This window comes from Cydia pomonella, chromosome 4, assembly GCF_033807575.1.
Source record: "Cydia pomonella isolate Wapato2018A chromosome 4, ilCydPomo1, whole genome shotgun sequence".
NCBI lineage: Eukaryota > Metazoa > Arthropoda > Insecta > Lepidoptera > Tortricidae > Cydia > Cydia pomonella.
In genome coordinates, this window is record NC_084706.1 from 16,109,963 (window position 1) to 16,129,223 (window position 19,261).

Consider the following 19,261-nt stretch of genomic DNA (forward strand, 5'->3'; position numbering starts at 1 on the left):
TTAAAAAAAATACTAAATGATATTATATTCAAAATTAATTTCTTGGGGTTAGATATGAGGATATCCCGTATCATTCTTGGGGTTAGATATGAGGATATCCTGTATCCTTTGTGATATATTGTACAAAAAACAAATCACCCATATCGTAGACATGATTTTCACGATTCACGATATGTCTAGGAATTTCATGAACTGCTGGTTTTTACAATCAGCCGCTGACATAAATATTGCAATGAAGTTATTCAAAGAAAGTAGGAGGAGTCCGGGAGATATGACCAGGTGGGAGAGTTGAACCACGACAAATATTTCAATTCAAATTTCGCGCTACCGACGCCATTGACAGCTCATGTCGTACTTTAACAGAATGCGCAACTTTTGGCGACGCCATATTGGCCGCTATTAGTCCGGTTTGGAAATGACTGGAGTAAACGTGGTTTCGCTGTCGCGAAGTGAAAAAAATAACAATTTTATATTTTTACACTATTTTGACAATTAAACAGGTGAGTAGTATTATTTTATCTTATTGTACTTGTTGGTTAATGTAGTTTTACTAATAGTGATCATTTAGAATGTTTATTGTAAGAGTATAAAGAAAACATAATCAATTCTCCCACACTGTGCTTAAATAAGGGTTTGCTTTATTTTTATGCAGGCCAAACGTCAAAGGAGGTAAGAGGAAGGTGTTGCAAGATAGCGGCAAGAGAAAAAAATCCAAAAATAAAATAAAAAACAAGTGTTGTGTTCCTACCAGTGAGTACGGTTGCCAGAGCTCAACGAGGGTACGGAGTGCGGAGTGTTAGGGTCGGCAACGCGCATTAAACACTGCTTACTATCAGACGGGCCGTATACTTGTTTGCCACCGACGTAAGTTGCATAAAAAATGTTCGACTGTGTGGTTCCTGCAAAGGATAGGTATATTCACGAAGTTAGCTGACAAAGATGTGGACAACTTTATTTGACATGAAGAATTATGTTTTCGATTATTATGTAAAATGAAAAGGACCTTGCATGTGCCTTTGATAATTTGTTGACTGAATTGATCTCATAGAAATAATTAATAATAATAATAACTTAAAAATAATTGATCTCTTGAATTTCATGTTAATGTTGCCGATTTTCAAATTTTATAAAGTTTATTCAATTTTAACCAGGGCCGTAGCTACCGCCGTATCTGCCGTATCGATTATACGGGGCCCCCGGGCCACGGGGGCCCCCAACGTGCGGTTTTGTGAGAAGTCTTTACCCTTCCTAAGGGCCCCCAAACAAATTTTTATACGGGGCCCCGCCAAGGCACGCTACGCCACTGATTTTAACATTTTGTTTTACGGGTAAAAATACTTTGTTACAACTACTTTCCTTTTTTAATAAATATATTGGATTAAACAGCACTTTTTTCACTGTTTTTCCTACCTAACATATCTCCCTCACCCCCTGGTCAACTCTCCCATAGGTTGGGGAGACTTGAGCCAATACCCCGTTTACGAAAAATATTTTTGCAGAACTTAAATTTTGTACTTTATCAGCACTTTGCTATGCTCTAAAGATACCTATTTAGATATGTCATCTATACACGAAATATCGAGTTGCTAACACTTACGGATAAAACTCTAGTGGCTTCTGAGTAAAAAGAGGTTCAAGTCTCCCGGACTCCCCTACCTATCTACCTGAACTTAGGCACATACTCTTAGGAGACTCGAGCATCTTGTCTTCGCCGGTGAATATTTAACTTTAGAGGTAAGTGTTTATTATTTGTCCTAATTTGTCCGAAAAAAGTTTGTTGTAGGTAAGTGAGGCCGTAGTTTATCCGGGGTTGCTGCTGGGGCCCTTAGGGGGCTTAGAGGAAGAATTGTATTGGTATCTAAGTTGGCCAGGCCGGTCTAAGTGCGGCTTTGTGTATGGGATTACTTGCGCACGTAGAGATGCCAAATAAAAATCCGTCATAAAAATACTTAGCAATATTTGATATCACAGCGATAGCGTGCAAATTATACAAGGTGGCTAAAAATATGTGCATTCCCGTTGCCAGGGAGGTTTTGGGCTTATACTGAGCAACTTTTACTATGAGACCAACCCCGAAATCGCGAAAATAATATTTTGGCTGTTTCATACATTTTAGTTGGTCCATTTTCTATGGGAGGGTAAATTTTTTTTCGTGATTTCGGGGTTGGTCCAATTGTAAAAGTGCTCAGTATAATCCCAATACCTCCCTGGCAACGGGAATGCACCTATTTTTTGGCCACCTTGTAAAGGTATGCCTATTAGCAAAGGGTATTTATTGATTGTAGAAGCGGTGCAAATGTCCAAGAAATACCTAATCAAAATTGGGCAGGCAGCTCAATTACATACTTGAAATACACAACCTGTTGGGAAAGGGATCAGCTGACTGAATTACATGCGGGTGCATCCGCGGTCAGGGCTAGTTAGATAAGTAGTGATATATATGTAGATGCAGAAGGTTCCAGTTTAATCCCAGATTGGTTCTTGCCAATCACACAGACGATAGACCTCTGAGTAGGGCGCGCGACTAAGCGAAAATTAATCGAATCGTGATTGCAACAACATTAGGGATTGCAAACCGGATTGATTTTCAATCCGGCCGGATCCGGCCGGATTTTGGCCATAACCCGGCCGGATCCGGCCGGACCGGATCCAGTTTGGTACAGGGATATCAAAATTAATTACTTAAATGACATATGTTTCTACTTTTTTGCGTAATACGTATTCCTAAATCTATAATTTGAAGTTAATAAATAACTTCTTAACAATAAAATAACCCTTAGTAGTAAAAAGTGTGACCTTGTCAATATCACGTAAAAACCCAAATATGAAATTGGTCATTTATTATATATAACCATTCACAAGTGCTTAAATTTTCGTTTCGTTTAATTTGATTAGTTTCCAAAGACCGGTAATGGGATGTGGGGTGGGAATTGGAACTCCTTGAAATGACAAGTTTTCATAACTGTTCCTTGATTGAATTCTTTGTAACGTTGTCAGCCATTCTAGTAAGAAAATAAGATATTTTACTATTAACCAAAACCATATTAAATTTTCCCTCATTTTTTGCCCAAGAAAGTAGTGGTCTGTATGATTTAAAAAAAAAATCCTTTTTTATTTACAGAAAAGTATATTGGTCAAATTATAGGAAATGGAACACGACACGACGATCTCATGCGAAAAATAATAGAGTGTAGGATTGAAATCCATCGCGGAAAGGGACTCCCTAAGAAAAGTTACATGGATCAAATAAAGAATTGTCTAGACGTAAAGTGGCATGTACCATTAAGGAAATTGCATAAGATTGGATGAAATTGTAAATACAAAAGATTCTCTCTCAAATTTGAATAGAAAATAAACAATATTTTATCATATATATATAAAATCGAAGTAAACTAAAGATTATCAATGTTATCATTTCATTTCATACATTCATTTTCAATACAAACTTACAATCTTATATTCATTCACACATGTAACACATATTGATTAGCCCAGCTCTAATCGGTTGAGTACCGCCGACTTAATCCTGCTCATTTGTTTACTTTTAATATGCGCTGGTGGCCTAGCGGTAAGAGCGTGCGACTTGCAATCCGGAGGTCGCGGGTTCAAACCCCGGCTCGTACCAATGAGTTTTTCGGAACTTATGTACGAAATATCATTTGATATTTACCAGTCGCTTTTCGGTGAAGGAAAACATCGTGAGGAAACCGGACTAATCCCAACAAGGCCTAGTTTATCCTCTGGGTTGGAAGGTCTGATGGCAGTCGCTTTCGTAAAAACTAGTGCCTACGCCAAATCTTGGGATTAGTTGTCAAGCGGACCCCAGGCTCCCATGAGCCGTGGCAAATGCCGGGACAACGCGAGGAAGAAGAAGGATTTGTTTACTTTTAATCTCCTATCACAACCAATATTTCCAGTCATCGTCACAATAAATATATTTTTATTTAACTAAATTTAAACTTTTTCATTCGTTTTATGCTCTGTTCAAGTTCATACCTCTCATCCGTCGCCTTTTCCTCATCTAAACCGCACAGTGCGTGCTGTATTTAGGCGTTTTTTTTATTTGACCGGATCCGGATCCGGTAGCTCCTGAAAAGTGCCGGATCCGGCCGGATTACCGGATCCGCCGGACCGGATTGCAATCCCTAAACAACATCAAAGGACGAACAATAGCTAGTTGCACCATCTCTCTCGTTATATCGTAATCCCATAGGGTAGGTATGGGAGATACAAGCACATTTACTGCCCGCCCTTTGGAGTTGGTCAAAGGCGCATAGCCTTTAAAATCTAGCAGTTATGTACTACAGTTTGGGACCGTGGCCAGGTGGTCTAGTGGTCAGGACGTAAGCCGCGTAAGCTGAAGACTCCGGTTCGATTCCGGCCTCGGCTACCGGAGGGCTTGGTAACATTTATTTCAGTTTATAATAGCTAGATCCAAATTCTGCCGGTAAAATCGAACTGAGTACCATGATTTTTTTAAATTGATAATAATGATAAGTGCCGGTATCGGCAACGTTCTGTAGCTCCGCTTGGACAGGCCGCTATGCAGTGGTTAATTTAGCTTTTATTTAATTGAAACTGTCTTTATGAAAATGAAAGTTAATTGTCTGTTTCTAAATCATACTAAACTTACCCAACTTCGCTGACTATGCAAGCTGACTTGGTCTGATAATAGACAAGGTAAGGACTACTCACGTAGTCGTAATTGGACGCAAATTCACAAAAATTATGTTTTTTATTCGCTGCATCTAATGCCGTTTTCGTTTAATTGAATTGTTTTTATTTTACCTACGTATTCTCATAAAGCGTTGATAGATTACTATAAAATGGACCGCGCTAGCATGTAAGAAACATTTACAATTAAAAACAGAGAAAATGAGTTTCGCAGATTTAACATATATTTCAGTAACGTTGTTTGTTTATTTTTTATGTTAAGAGTTTTATTTTGACTCTAAAGTTGTAGAAATACATAATTATAGCAATTGAGAAAATATTACGATGTATATTACAATTTTGAAGTTATTAAGCATAATTCAGCTTAATTTTGATTCTTATTATTGTTTTACGTTTTAGGAGCTTCCATAGGAAGTTGATTCCATACTGCGTTTTAAAATCAGTTGGGATAAAAAGCATTAAGTAACGGATTAACTACCAAATTGTGGGCATTTTGTTGTGATGAGAAAATTCCTATTAAATATTTTGTATAAGTAGGTAAGTAACTTTGCCGTCTCAATTCTTTTGTACGTAACGAATGTGTAAGTGTAGAAGTCACTCTCATAAAGTCTGTTGTTCCAGCACTAAAGTATAACTAAGCGGCGAACATAGTTTACAATCAATCTGCATTCATAACTTTTTTCCATTTTGTCGCTTCACTCGTTATTACGAGTACATAACGCAGTCCAAAATTCTAAATGATCGATGTTGTGATTGTGTGAATTGGATTTAAAGAATCCCTTTCTACTCTTCTTCTATACAGGACCGCCCTGTTTTACTTACAAACGGGGAAATTACGTACTAAAAACGAAACGAAAGTAATAAAAAATGATTCTTCTGTATACATAATATTATGACTTATGATTATGACCCGATTCCTCCCTTACATGTAAAGCCGGGAGGATTTTTTAAACATCATTGTGTGGGCTGGGCTGCCTTTGTTGGATAGGTTTTTAGGGTTCCGTACCAAAAAAGTACAAAAGGAACCCTTATGGTGCGACCCTGTTCGTCCGTCCGTCTGTCTGTCACAACGCTAAATATCTCGAGAACCATAGTACGGTCGCCAAATCTCAAAAGCGCTCTAGAAACACGATTTAATTGACTCGGCTCGGCCTTACCCACAACCGGTATCAATGTGTTCGGACAGTTCTCCTGATCACCGTACATGCGGTAGTAAAGCGGAAAAATGGTGGAGGGGATAGTAATGACGTCACAAAGATGGCGGCCGGACCTATTTTTTTTGGCGGTGTATCTCGAAAACCACTTAACCGATTTTAATCATCGAGGTGTCAAATAATAGCTTATATTATGGAGATTATTTCCTTTTCTACAAACATTTACGTGAAACCTATAGGAAAAAAAATAATCACAAAAAACAGTTTTTTTATAAAATTATTATTTTTTATTTTGTAAAAATCTCCGTAAATATTAGCATTTCGCAAATTTTGTTTAATATAAAACATATTGCTTCATTATCAAGGAATATAATGAGCCTTAAAACATACAGATCGAGTAATAAACAATGAAGCTACACTCATTTATTTGCGCATGGGTAACGATAACTGGCTTTTACCGGTCGAAACTGTGGTGACTGTTACGATACGTATTGAATGGAATTTATAGAGTATCGGTTTTAATTACTGAAATTATAATGACAATTATAAAAACCAGACACAATAATGTTACCTTACTTCGACGTTTAGTCTCTTTTTTCGTCTTAATCATAGGTAGGTACATATTTCTTTTTACTTAAAAATTTTATACAGGGTGAACTTTTAACCACCAGTCATACTCTGCGCAGCGACTTTATAGGTCATACTGAACAACTTTTACTATTAGTAGTCCCCAAGCCGCTCCGAGGCCAGATTTAATTGACTCAGCTCGGCCTTACCCACAACCGGTATCAATGTGTTCGGACAGTTCTCCTGATCACCGTACATGCGGTAGTAAAGCGGAAAAATGGTGGGAGGGGATAGTAATGACGTCACAAAGATGGCGTCCGGACCTATTCTTTTTGGCGGTGTATCTCGAAAACCACTTAACCGATTGTATTCATCGAGGTGTCAACTAATAGCTTATATTATGGAGATTATTTCCTTTTTACAAACATTTACGTGAAACCTATAGGAAAATAATAATCACAAAAAATATTTTTTTTTATACATTTGGTTGGTAGGTTTGTCTTATGTTTTAAAGCAGTAAAATCTTTCAAGTCGAAACACAGTATAAATATACATTTTGTTGTCTAATCTAAAAGTATGATGTTCATTGTTTAAGACTGATTAGTGATTACTGAATTAAATAACATGCTATTTGTTATTTTTGTTTTATTTTTTAAATCAGGTATTAATTTATTCACTATGTATCACTATACAGGCAAAATGTGTATCATAGTTGGTCTGTAAGTACTTACTACTTGTGTCGAAAGTAGGTATAAGATGAAATTTTAACCACCAGCCATACTCTGCGCAGTGACTTTACAGGTCATACTGAACAACTTTTATTATGGGACCAATGCCGAATCACGCAAGAAAATTTGGATCTGGAATGACACCCACTGGCTGTGCCCTACCACACAAAGCGAGATGACATTCACAATGCCCATACCTCTCTTTTGGACGTAGTTTAAGGATGTACCCGGGTCCATGACGCATGCTCGCCACACCGCTGCTTAAAATAAGCTGACGCACCGTAAATTCAACTGCGTAAAAATCGCAAAAAATATTACACGGAGATCTTATGGCAGACACCGTACCGGTGACGTAAAAGACGCAACTGTTTTGCGAACAAAAAAGATTCGCGTGAAGCACGTCACTGCGATTCCGTACCGTCACCGTTTTTTAAACAGCGGTGTGGGGAGCATGCGTCAAAAACGGTACGCATACGACGCGTCACTGCGATTCCGTATCGTGACCGTTTTTTAAGCTGCGGTCTGGTCGCACCTTGTATTGTATTGTATTGTATTGTATTCGGGCGATTTTTCCGCAACTCGACGACTTGCGCCTATTTTGCGTGATATGTTGGGGGTGGGCTAGTCCTGCCAGCCCAGCTCCTCGAGGAATCCTATCAAACCTTTGATGTTGAGTAGGACCTCGGGGAGGTCTCTCGGAGATCCGAGATGTTTAGCCCTGTATGGAGTCACTCCGCTGCATTCCAGCACCACGTGAGAGGCTGTTTCTTCTGTCTCCATGCAACCTCGGCACAGGGGACTGTCTGTGACACCTGTTGTGAAAAGATGTTTGTTAAATAGTCCATGACCTGTTATGACACTGGTTACCATACTCAGCCGGACCTTCCCTAGTTGCAGGAGCGCCCTTGTGAGTTTTCCGTTGATGCCAGGCATGGCTTCTTTTGCCTGTCTGCATCCAGTCTGGTTCAGCCAGTGTTCTGTGTGTAGTTTCCCTGTACGTGCCAGCAGCATTGAGCGTACCTTGCTAAATGGTATCGGAAGAATCGGTTCCGGACCAATCGCCCCCGCATTCGATCCTTGCCTGGCAAGCTCGTCCGCAGCATCGTTACCTCGGGATCCACTGTGTCCCTTGATCCATTGTAGGGTGATCTTGTTATTATGACATACCTCCATTAGTCGTTCGTGGCATTCGTGTATAAGTTTGGATGTAACTATATGGCTATTTAGAGCCATTAAGACTGCTCTACTGTCGGAGAGTATGCGGATGGAGGATCCTACTACCTTCCTTGCAGTGATGGCAGCCGCCGCGTTTATGATGCCCATGCACTCAGCTTGGAATACCGAGTTATGGGCTCCTAGCGGAGTGGTGATCGACATGTTCAGGTCTTCTGAGAAGGTTCCAGAGCCCGATCCGCTGTCTGTTTTGGACCCATCAGTGAAGATTCTCAGCTCCCGGGGATTGAGTCCTTCATGATTGTCGTCCTCATATAACTGTATTTTGTACCTTTTAACGAAGATAGCTTATTTGTGAATCCGGTCCGTGCCTGACCTAAGCACTGGAAATTCGTCATACACCTTTTCCAGGCATTTTGTGTGAAGAGCTCCTGTGATGTTAGACCATATCTTGAGGGTTCGCAACCTTACCGCTGAGAGACTGGCCTCTTGCTGTATGTGTAGGTGCAGCGGTGGAAGGTTTAGCATGACCTCCATGGCTGCAGTCGGGGTAGACCTCGTGCAGCCAGTGGTGGCCGCGCATGCGAGCCTTTGAAGTCTTTGTAGTTTGTCTCGTACGTTGCCTAGGTTTGTTCTTGGCCACCAAACCAGAGCACCGTAACAGAGTAAGGGGCGGATTATCGTCTTATAGAGCCAGAGGGTAATTTTCGGGTTGAGTCCCCACCTCTTACCAATCATCCTTCTGCACTGCCAGAAGACAACTCCCGCCTTGTCTATCCGTTTGTTGATGTGGTTGTTCCAATTGAGTTTATTGTCGAGAGTTAGTCCTAAGTACTTAACTTCATCGGACAGCTGTAGCTCAGTTTGGAAAAGTGTTGGTCTGGTAAAGTTGGTCGCACCTTTATATGGGACAGTCAAAATTTTTTTCGCGATTTCGGAATTGGTCCCATAGTAAAAGTTGTTAAGTATGACCTATAAAGTCGCTGCGCAGAGTATGACTGGTGGTTAAAAGTTCACCCTGTATAAAATTTTTAAGTAAAAAGAAATATGTACCTACCTATGATTAAGACGAAAAAAGAGACTAAACGTCGAAGTAAGGTAACATTATTGTGTCTGGTTTTTATAATTTTAATTATAATTTCAGTAATTAAAACCGATACTCTATAAATTCCATTCAATACGTATCGTAACAGTCACCACAGTTTCGACCGGTAAAAGCCAGTTATCGTTACCCATGCGCAAATAAATGAGTGTAGCTTCATTGTTTATTACTCGATCTGTATGTTTTAAGGCTCATTATATTCCTTGATAATGAAGCAATATGTTTTATATTAAACAAAATTTGCGAAATGCTAATATTTACGGAGATTTTTACAAAATAAAAAATAATAATTTTATAAAAAAACTGTTTTTTGTGATTATTTTTTTTCCTATAGGTTTCACGTAAATGTTTGTAGAAAAGGAAATAATCTCCATAATATAAGCTATTATTTGACACCTCGATGATTAAAATCGGTTAAGTGGTTTTCGAGATACACCGCCAAAAAGAATAGGTCCGGCCGCCATCTTTGTGACGTCATTACTATCCCCTCCACCATTTTTCCGCTTTACTACCGCATGTACGGTGATCAGGAGAACTGTCCGAACACATTGATACCGGTTGTGGGTAAGGCCGAGCTGAGTCAATTAAATCTGGCCTCGGAGCGGCTTGGCGACCGTACTACCAGTTAAGCTATTGATTTGAAATTTGGAATAGTTATGAACAAAGAATACAATACTCACTAGGAGAAGAACGCCAACTCCATACAAAAAATGTCCCCTTCAAAACTTCGTTTATACTAGTGGCGCTCTCTTTGTATCTCAGAACTAAAATTGACAACCGGTAGCCTGGCGGGTTTTGGTAGGTAATCCAGTTCAGGATCCCGGAATCCCGGCGAGGGAATTTATTTTTGTATTTTATCTTTTTTGTTTTTGTTGGGGTGAGGGTGAGGTTTTTAAATTAGCATTTCTCAAATAGAAAATATTATGTTAGATATTTATCATAATCACAGGCAGTGTACTGAGAGATAATGATTTCTATATTTTGAAGTTATTTCAATATAAAAGGTAACAAATGTTATTATCAATTTATACATATTTTTATTCCTGTATATTGGAATAAAAAGAGTTTGATTCGAAAAACATACAAAAGGCAGAAAAAAGTCATTTTTCAACAAATTTATGTATCGAACGGGGCTTGTTGAACTAACTGTGGCACTTGTGTATATTATTAATTACAAATTTAATAACACTGAAATGGTGGGCTTGTCACATACAATATCTACATACCATGTGAATTTTATTCAATGAGACCACGGTAAATTCGGTGCATTAATCTTGTAGCTACCAAATAACCTATCCTATACGTGTTATTATTTTCTTTTGATTTATTTAGAAGCATTATTTATTTTTAGTTTGCCTATTTATTAGCGCATGTTTTAATTCCCAGATTATCTTGATAACAATCAATAAAAGTCATTAAAAATCTTCATCATAAAAATAATGCACTTATGTATATACTATTTATTGCTTTTAATATAGCTTTTTATATACCTACCTAAAACATGAATCATTTGGCACATCTGGTTTTACTCCACTATTGCAATTAATGTAAATTATAATCATATCACATATATCAGGCGAAATAACAAAAAATACATGGATATTTGACAACTAAAGTTGTTATTACATCTATCCGATTGTGGGACACTTTCTGCTCTACAGCTCAGTGCAGCGGTCTTGATAATCACTGGGAAAGGGCGTGGCCACATGTCCACGACACGGCGCCGTAAACGTAAAACGACGCGGTGTCGCATCGCACGTTCGATTACGACGCCGCAGCTTCTCGTACATCTTCAAAATATTTTGCGATCAGTTTTCAATTCGACATCCTATCACACGTATTCTGCTCTTGTTGCTTTTAAGAAGAAGCATGAAGAAAAAGCAGAGGAAAAGAAAATATTGGATAAATCCTTTCTATTATGAATCATGATGGCAGTCATTTCAAAATGAAGTACGAGGCTTTAAAAATAAGTGATCACAAGTATTATGATTATTATAGAATCTCTGTGTCAAGTTTTGAAGAACTATTAATCGTCGTAATCGAACGTGGCACCGCATCGTGCATCTACTCAACTCAACACGGCAACGTTAATCTGCCCGGCGCGCGGCGCGACCTGCGGTGCCCGGTGCAGTAACGTGTGTTTTTACACTTTTTACGACGCGGCAACGTATATTCGCACGGTGGATAACGTGCCGCGCTCCGACGCGACACCGCGTCCTTTTACGTTTACGGCGCCGTGTCGTGGACATGTGGCCACGCCCAAAGTCGGAATTATGCGGCGGATTCGTGCCTTTTGATTTTGAGCCTTTCCAACGAAATTATATGACGGCCAAGGATTATTTTCTCACGTTCACCCTCTAAAACAAAACAGTTTACACAATACTATTATAATCTATCTCCCAAATTATTAACGTTGCTAATTGCTACCAGGGGTCTAAATTGCCAGCTAAACCAATGTTACTGTAATTTCGGACGCGATATAGTGTCCGTGGGACTTAAGATTAAATTTATATATTTGAATTTGGCAATAGTACGCTTATTTTATTTAAAGATTAAAATATTTCTTACCCTGAAATAATTGTTGTTTCTTGTTTAGTACAATGGATTAAACTTTAACTGAGTCTGTGCGGAGACTCTATGTAAATATATTTCAAGCAAATAAATTGTAAGTTAAACATTTTATATGAAAACTTTGATAGTTTTGCGACAATGACTTTATTGACAGCATTGACATTTCAGATTTTTGTCTATATTCTAACCGGTCAGACCCATGTGCAAGGCCTTATGGAGGGTTGACCTGACTCTGACCTCCATAGATTTTATGAACATAGACAAAGTCGAACTGAAATAGTTAATGATTTATATAAAAAAATAGTTATTTACATATGGTAGTGTGACATAAATCAAAATGTTTGATAAAAATAATTTTATCTGTTCCCAAAGTTGTATAGACTAAGCCGGATGGGAGCAATGTTGCTGTAGCAAAATATTTTTATGTTGATTACTGGCAACGGATTTCTCCAGCGTCAGACCACACTTGCGTAATTATAAAGGGCCATGTCGTTCTAAGGAAGTCGACAGACCTTGGTTATCAACAACGCTAACCCAGACACATTGACAATATTTTTTTTATTAATTATGGAAAATGCCCAATATGAAGAGGGGGCAAAATCTCAAAGTCTAGTGACTAGATTAAGTGGGGTATCATTTGAAAGAGCTCAAATTGTACATTCCAAAACAGTTTTTTCTTTTTTTTCGTAGTGAAAAAAAATTATGGAGGAAAATGTGAAAAAAGATACCTCCCACCTTAACTCTGAAGTTTACCGAAAAAAAAAAATTATGAAACTTATATAATATTAACATTACTATAAATTATACAGGAAAAATATAATCAGACCTCTATCTTGGTAACTTTACGTTTTTAATTAACAAAAATCATTTCCGAATTCAGTTTGCAATTCAACCAATCAACACTGTGTGTTTATTACACTTGAAATTTCTATGAGATTACATTAAAGACACCTTTCTTCAAATAAAAGAATTATTTTTGAAGTCGGGTCACATGATAGAGAATTATCCTCTAAAAACCAACATACGTGCATTAAATCGCGCAAATTAGTTAGATAGTTTGCCGATAGATGGCGCTGTACATAATTATGCTTAGTACCTATAGCTGCTTCTGATTAAAAGTCTTTCGCCTTTATAGTTACACGAGATAATTCAAAGTTCGTACGGAACCCTCGGTGCGCGAATAAAACGAACTCGCACTTGACCGTTTTTTTAATAAATATACTTAACGGTTACGCGATTTAGAACAACATTCCGAAATAATCGCTACAAAGGTTCAAAAAATGTTCCCCTTCGCTCTCTTGAATCGTTGGCTCAAAAATATGAAATATCATTATATCTCTTACGGAAAAGCGTAATTTTTTTGTATTATATGAATAACCCTCCGTTCCGAACTCACTATTATAGGTAGTACGCACGTGACTATTTGTGCCTTGATTCTGTGCATGTTTAAAAAGGAGAGGATAAGCCAGGCACAGCTGGAGGTAAAATAAAAAATTAAACGCAAAGCGAGAACAGCTCAAATCCTTTTTATTTTCTATGAAATTATTTTAAACCCCCTAAACACTTTTTTCAAAAGCACTAAACAAACCTAACATCAGCGCAGTAGTTACTGAAATACCTATTACCTATATATTTGCTTCTTCAGTTAAAAGTACCTGGGCGACCGAGCTTTGCTCGGTTATAACTATTTATTGTAATAATATATGGTGGTCTATAAGTGATAATCTTAACTACATTTTTTTTTCTAAATTAAACTTGTCTAAAACAATAAAAATTAAAAAATTATATATAAACTTGAACATATAAAAAAACAAAAGTTAGTCACCGGGCGAGATTCGAACCCGTAACACTCGTTTAGCAGTCCGCGTCTTAACCCGCTGGACCAGACGGACAGTGGCCGGCAACACGAAATTAGCGACCATATTCTGCGTCGTAACAAAAACGCATGAAAACTCGAAAACACGCGTTTTCCCAAACATAAGACTAATCTAGATAGATTGTATACCCCCAAAAACCCCCATTTACCAAATTTCAGCGAAATCGTTAGAGCCGTTTCCGAGATCACAGAAATATATATACATATATATATACAAGATTTGCTCGTTTAAAGGTATAAGATATCGGAATTACCTTATTATCGTCTCCTGGAAGTGAGAGAATATACGAGTGAATTGAAAGTTCAAAGAATCTAATCCCGCCATCTATATCTCTTCGCAAGGTAAGTGATAAATCAATAAGTCTATACCTGGCTTATAATGTCATCGCCAAACGGAGTTTGGTGATATTTGCAGAATTGCAGATAAGGTTGGCAATAGGTAGGTAATTTGAACTTTTTGAAAGAAACTAATTAAAGTATCCTCGTGGCCGGGATTGGAACGATAAATCCCGGGTTTTTTTAGCACCGTTTCGTGAATATTGTAATTGTTTCTTTTCTACAAATACAAATGCGTTCATTTCATTACTTTTTACAGTAAAGTTGTTCTTAGATATAAATAGGGTTCGATTGTGTACTGAAAAAGGTGCGGGTACAACATGCTGGATTTAAACCCGCCCTTGGTCAGCTAATTGGAAAGGTATAAGATTCTATAACTATTCATACAATTACATAAAAATAAAACAATAGTAGGTAACAATGCTTTTCTTACCTGGGTATTTAGCAGAGTAACAGGATAACAAATAACGTGTTTCCTGAAGTTAGTATTTATTTACCTAAAATTTAACCTTATGAAGGCATCCCTAACGGAGTTGATCACGTATACGCGTATATAAGCTAGTCCCGACGAGACAATATTTCGCCAATCTGATAAAATTGTCTGCTTTAGTGTCGGCCGAACACAAATTGTATAGTTTCTATTTTTCTCCGTGAGCTTCTACGGATTATCGTCTTATCTATTGTTTAAAAACCGCAAAAGCGCGTGCCACTATGAAAAAATGGTCAAGCCGCATAGGTAGCGTTTATTGAATTACTACTCTATTGAGCACGGAATAAGATTCATTATGAACTAATACAGAATTCTAACAGAATAGTTGTCTGATCTCTATTGGTGCGTCTAAGGTAGGCGATTAAACGCTCTCAAACCAGCTTAACTTGTGACACTGCGATCCGAAACAAAGATACGTATTCGAAGACCTCGCTTGCACTGGTAATGCGAGCGCACGGCTAGCTAGCGCCAAGGAAGCAATGTTATGTTTCTCGAGGAGCAGGTAAAAAACAGGGCCGGATTTTCACACGAATATATTTGGGTGGTTTTACGTTCTTTAATTTAAAGAGATAAAACATAACACTATTTAAATAGTAGGTACACATCTAACAGAATGGGTTTGTGTAATTACAATAATAACGAGATATACTCATTTTTATAATCAACTGTTTAAACAGTTGTTTGCTAATTTTAAACTTTAAACAGGCTAATTTTAAATAAACAATAAATTATGGTAAAATAGTAATAAATATGTATATCCATTTAACAATCCCGTACTACTAATGTTAAAATAGACCTATATGTTATAATTATGTACACTAAAATAAAGATATTATTTACAATAGAGTACACATTTAGTAAAATATTTATACAAATTTATATTATGAGTGAACAAAAAAATAAGTAACATATACATAATAGTGTATGCATAAAATAAATAAATATAAAACAAAATATGCATATCGTTTAGAGTCAAATCACGCTAACTCTTTCAAGCAAACTATACAAACAGTGTCAGTTTGTTAGAAGTCTGAAGAGTTAGCGTTATTTCGTAAAACCTGTTTTTTACCTGCTCCTCGAGAAACATAACATTGCTTCCTTGGCGCTAGCTAGCCGTGCGCTCGCATTACCAGTGCAAGCGAGGTCTTCGAATATGTATCTTTGTTTCGGATCGCAGTGTCACAAGTTAAGCTGGTTTGAGAGCGTTTAGTCGCCTACCTTAGACGCACCAATAGAGATCAGACAGCTATTCTGTTAGAATTCTGTATTAGTTCATAATGAATCTTATTCCGTGCTCAATAGAGTAGTAATTCAATAAACGCTACCTATGCGGCTTGACCATTTTTTCATAGTGGCACGCGCCTTTGCGGTTTTTAAACAATAGATAAGACGATAATCCGTAGAAGCTCACGGAGAAAAATAGAAACATAACCGTCCGTGAAGGTTTACGATTTTTTTTTCAATTGCAATTAGTTTATATTGAGCTATGCACTTTATTTCTATGGTCTTACTTAAATTGATAAATTAGAATCACTACAAATTAGATTCCTAAAACTACTTGTGAATAAGAAAACAAGAAACAGTCGTAAAACGATAATTAATTATTATAAGTTATTCAAAATTTGCAAAATACGAGTACTACCAGTTCGTTTAGCATCAATTCCTTTTAGCAGTTAACAACCATGGCCATGAAGAGCATAACGGCCCGATTTGAAGAATGATTAAGACACCTTTAAGATCTTGGGAAGATCTTTAAAAGATCGATAGCTAGACGACATGTCAAAATTGAATTTCGATTCCGCTGTGATCCCAAGATCTATCTACGATATTTCTAACGTCAAAGTGACATTGGTTGCCCGAATCGAGCTGCTTCTGTCAATTATACGACATACAAACGATATCTAAATGAGAACTTATCTAAACCAGAACTTATCATTATCGTATCTTATTCTTCGAATTGGGCATTTGGCAAGGGCAAACCATATCAATATTAAAAATCTTTTTATGTTTTAAATAAACCGAATGACTTGGCCATAGCATGAAAACAAATTTATCTCACAAGTAATAAATATTATAATAAATTAGATTGTTTAGTGCGATTGCCAAGTAATCTATTTATTTACAACATAAAAGATCTTTTACATCTGTTTTACATTGATATGGCCACTATCACTATATAAGATGTTGTTAGGTTAGCTAATTACGTGTTAACTTAAGACAGAAGGTCCCTTAAGTAGGGACTGAATAAATTAATCGACATGGTATTACATGGATTTTACTACTTTTTACGGTAGAAGAACTGAGTTACGAGACTTGTTTTTTTTTTTTTTTTTTTTTTTTTTTTTTTTTTTTTTTTTTTTTTTTTTATTATTAACTATTAATTTTGAAACAAGATTTAACACAAAAAGCCACTATTGAAAACCTCTAGGGTTTATGTAATAGTTGGCGAGATCGCGCGGACCGATCCGCGTATGCTTAATACCATTATTACATACTTAGTTATATTTTCCTGTCGAAGCTGTTATTGTATCTATCGTTTAAATATCGGCCTTATGTACGAGACAGTAGAATCAATTTACAACGACAGCTCTTACAGGTGATCAGTAAACTTAATTTATCTTTAAACATTATCTCTGTACTTATATCTAATATACATTACTCTGGGCTTAGGTAGTATTTTTTTAGTAATGACATACATTTGACATGGTTTCCTTCAGTGTTAATGAGATTATACAGTAAGTTCTTAGGTAAGGTGTTTAGTATATGTGGGAGTAGAAAGTCGGTTACTCTTTTACCATATACATTGTTACTTTTTGGTATTGGATATGAAGGTAAATAATCTAAAGTACGTAACTTACTGGAGCGAGTTTTTTTATCTAATGAGGGTAAAATTTCACACTCCTCTAATACTAAGGACAGGCAAAACCTATTAAAGACGTTAATAACATTGCAGTGTTTAAATAGACCCTTTTTATCATTTTTATACTTTCCTCTGATTTTATTCGGTACGATTGTTTTTATAAGTGCTAATTGTAGGTTATAGATTTGTTCTAAGTAGGATTTTGTATGTCCGCCCGTAGCTTGTGATACCATAACATATAATCGAGTCGGCGAGTGATAGGTAAAGCATCCGTAGTGTATTGAATGGGAGTTTATATTTAAGCAATGTTAAGTTAGCCATGACAGATCTAAGTTTTGAGCATATGTGATCTATGTGTGGTCTCCAATTAAAGTTATTATCTATAATTAGGCCTAAGTAAGTGTGCTGTTTGACGAGTTCAAGCGTTTCGCATTTACAATTATTGCTAGGGTTATGTAAGCAATGGTGTTCGTGTGCTATGATGTTAGGGGTCCGTATTTCTTTATTGTACGGTGATCGAATGTGGATAATTTTAGTTTTTTTAGCGTTTATTGTAAGACCTACGTCATGAGCCCATTTGCATAGTAAATCGAAGTTGTGTTGCATGGCTTTTTGAGCTTCGAGTAAATCATGACTAGCAGTAAGCAGGCATGTGTCGTCCGCAAATTGGTATATCTCCAACCTAATTTTACAAGTTATGTTTTTGAAAGCATAGTCTTTTGCAGGGACATGTGTAGTTATTCTCCTATCAGTATAAATAGGATTATACTTTAAAATTCGAATGTTGTTGTGGGCCATCCTAATTAAGGCGTATTAGAGTGTCAGAAAAGGTGTCCGGAATTAGCGAACTTTGGTGTTCGCGGTAGGCCCTCAGCAAGTACATATCTTATATAGAATAGATAATGCTTAATGCAGCAATATCACAAACTACCGAAAGCCGTTTTCTATTCCCAGCTATCAGCTGGCAAACGAAAGCAAGGTGGGCAGCACCTACGTTACAAGGATGTGCTTAAGCGCCACCTCACTTCCTGTGGTATACCACCTGACAAATGGGAGGAGTATGCTTCTCTGCGGCCAGAATGGCGTTGTCGTGTCAAAAGGAGCGTAAAGAACTTTGAAAACGCTCGTCTCTTTGACCTTGACGCGAAACGTCAGATACGTAGATCCCGGCCGAAACCCTTCTATAATTATACCTATAATATACTTGGCCAACTCTACTGCCCCACCTGCGATAGAGTGTTTAAAAGTAAGTTCGGCTTTGCAAGCCATATTAGAGCTCACGCTCGTAATTAGCTAGGGTCGCCGTTGCCGATCACGGCATGGATAGCTATATCACAAAATCCCGTCGAGCTACATTTAAGAGACAGCGGTTGCCAAATGCGGGCGCTCCAACCTAATGGTCCATTACACACCAGGGGGCCTACCGCGAAAATCGAAGTTCGTCAATTGCGGGCATTTTTCTCTGTCACTCTAATGACGTCTTAGAGAGAGTAAAAGAGAAAAATCCCCGCAATTGGCGAATTTCGGTTTTCGCGGTAGGCCTCCTGTTCAATTTAGACCAAATGGTCTCGACTGGTGTTAGGAATTTCAGCGTAGACAAATATCTTGTGAAATTATTTATGACCGCTAACGGAGATTTTGCCGCATATCTCCGACTTAAAAGAAAACGTTGAATGAAACTCTCAATTTCCATCGGGGATTAAATTTGCGCCAATGCGTTTGCTGTTCCG

The 19,261-nt window shown here is 37.5% G+C and overlaps 1 protein-coding gene across 2 annotated transcripts in view; it reads right to left on the minus strand.

Moving 5' to 3' along the window:
- Positions 1-19,261, minus strand: part of LOC133517168 (CD151 antigen-like) — a 303,900-nt gene that overhangs the window by 18,381 nt on the left and 266,258 nt on the right. The gene's annotated exons all lie outside the window — the stretch shown is intronic.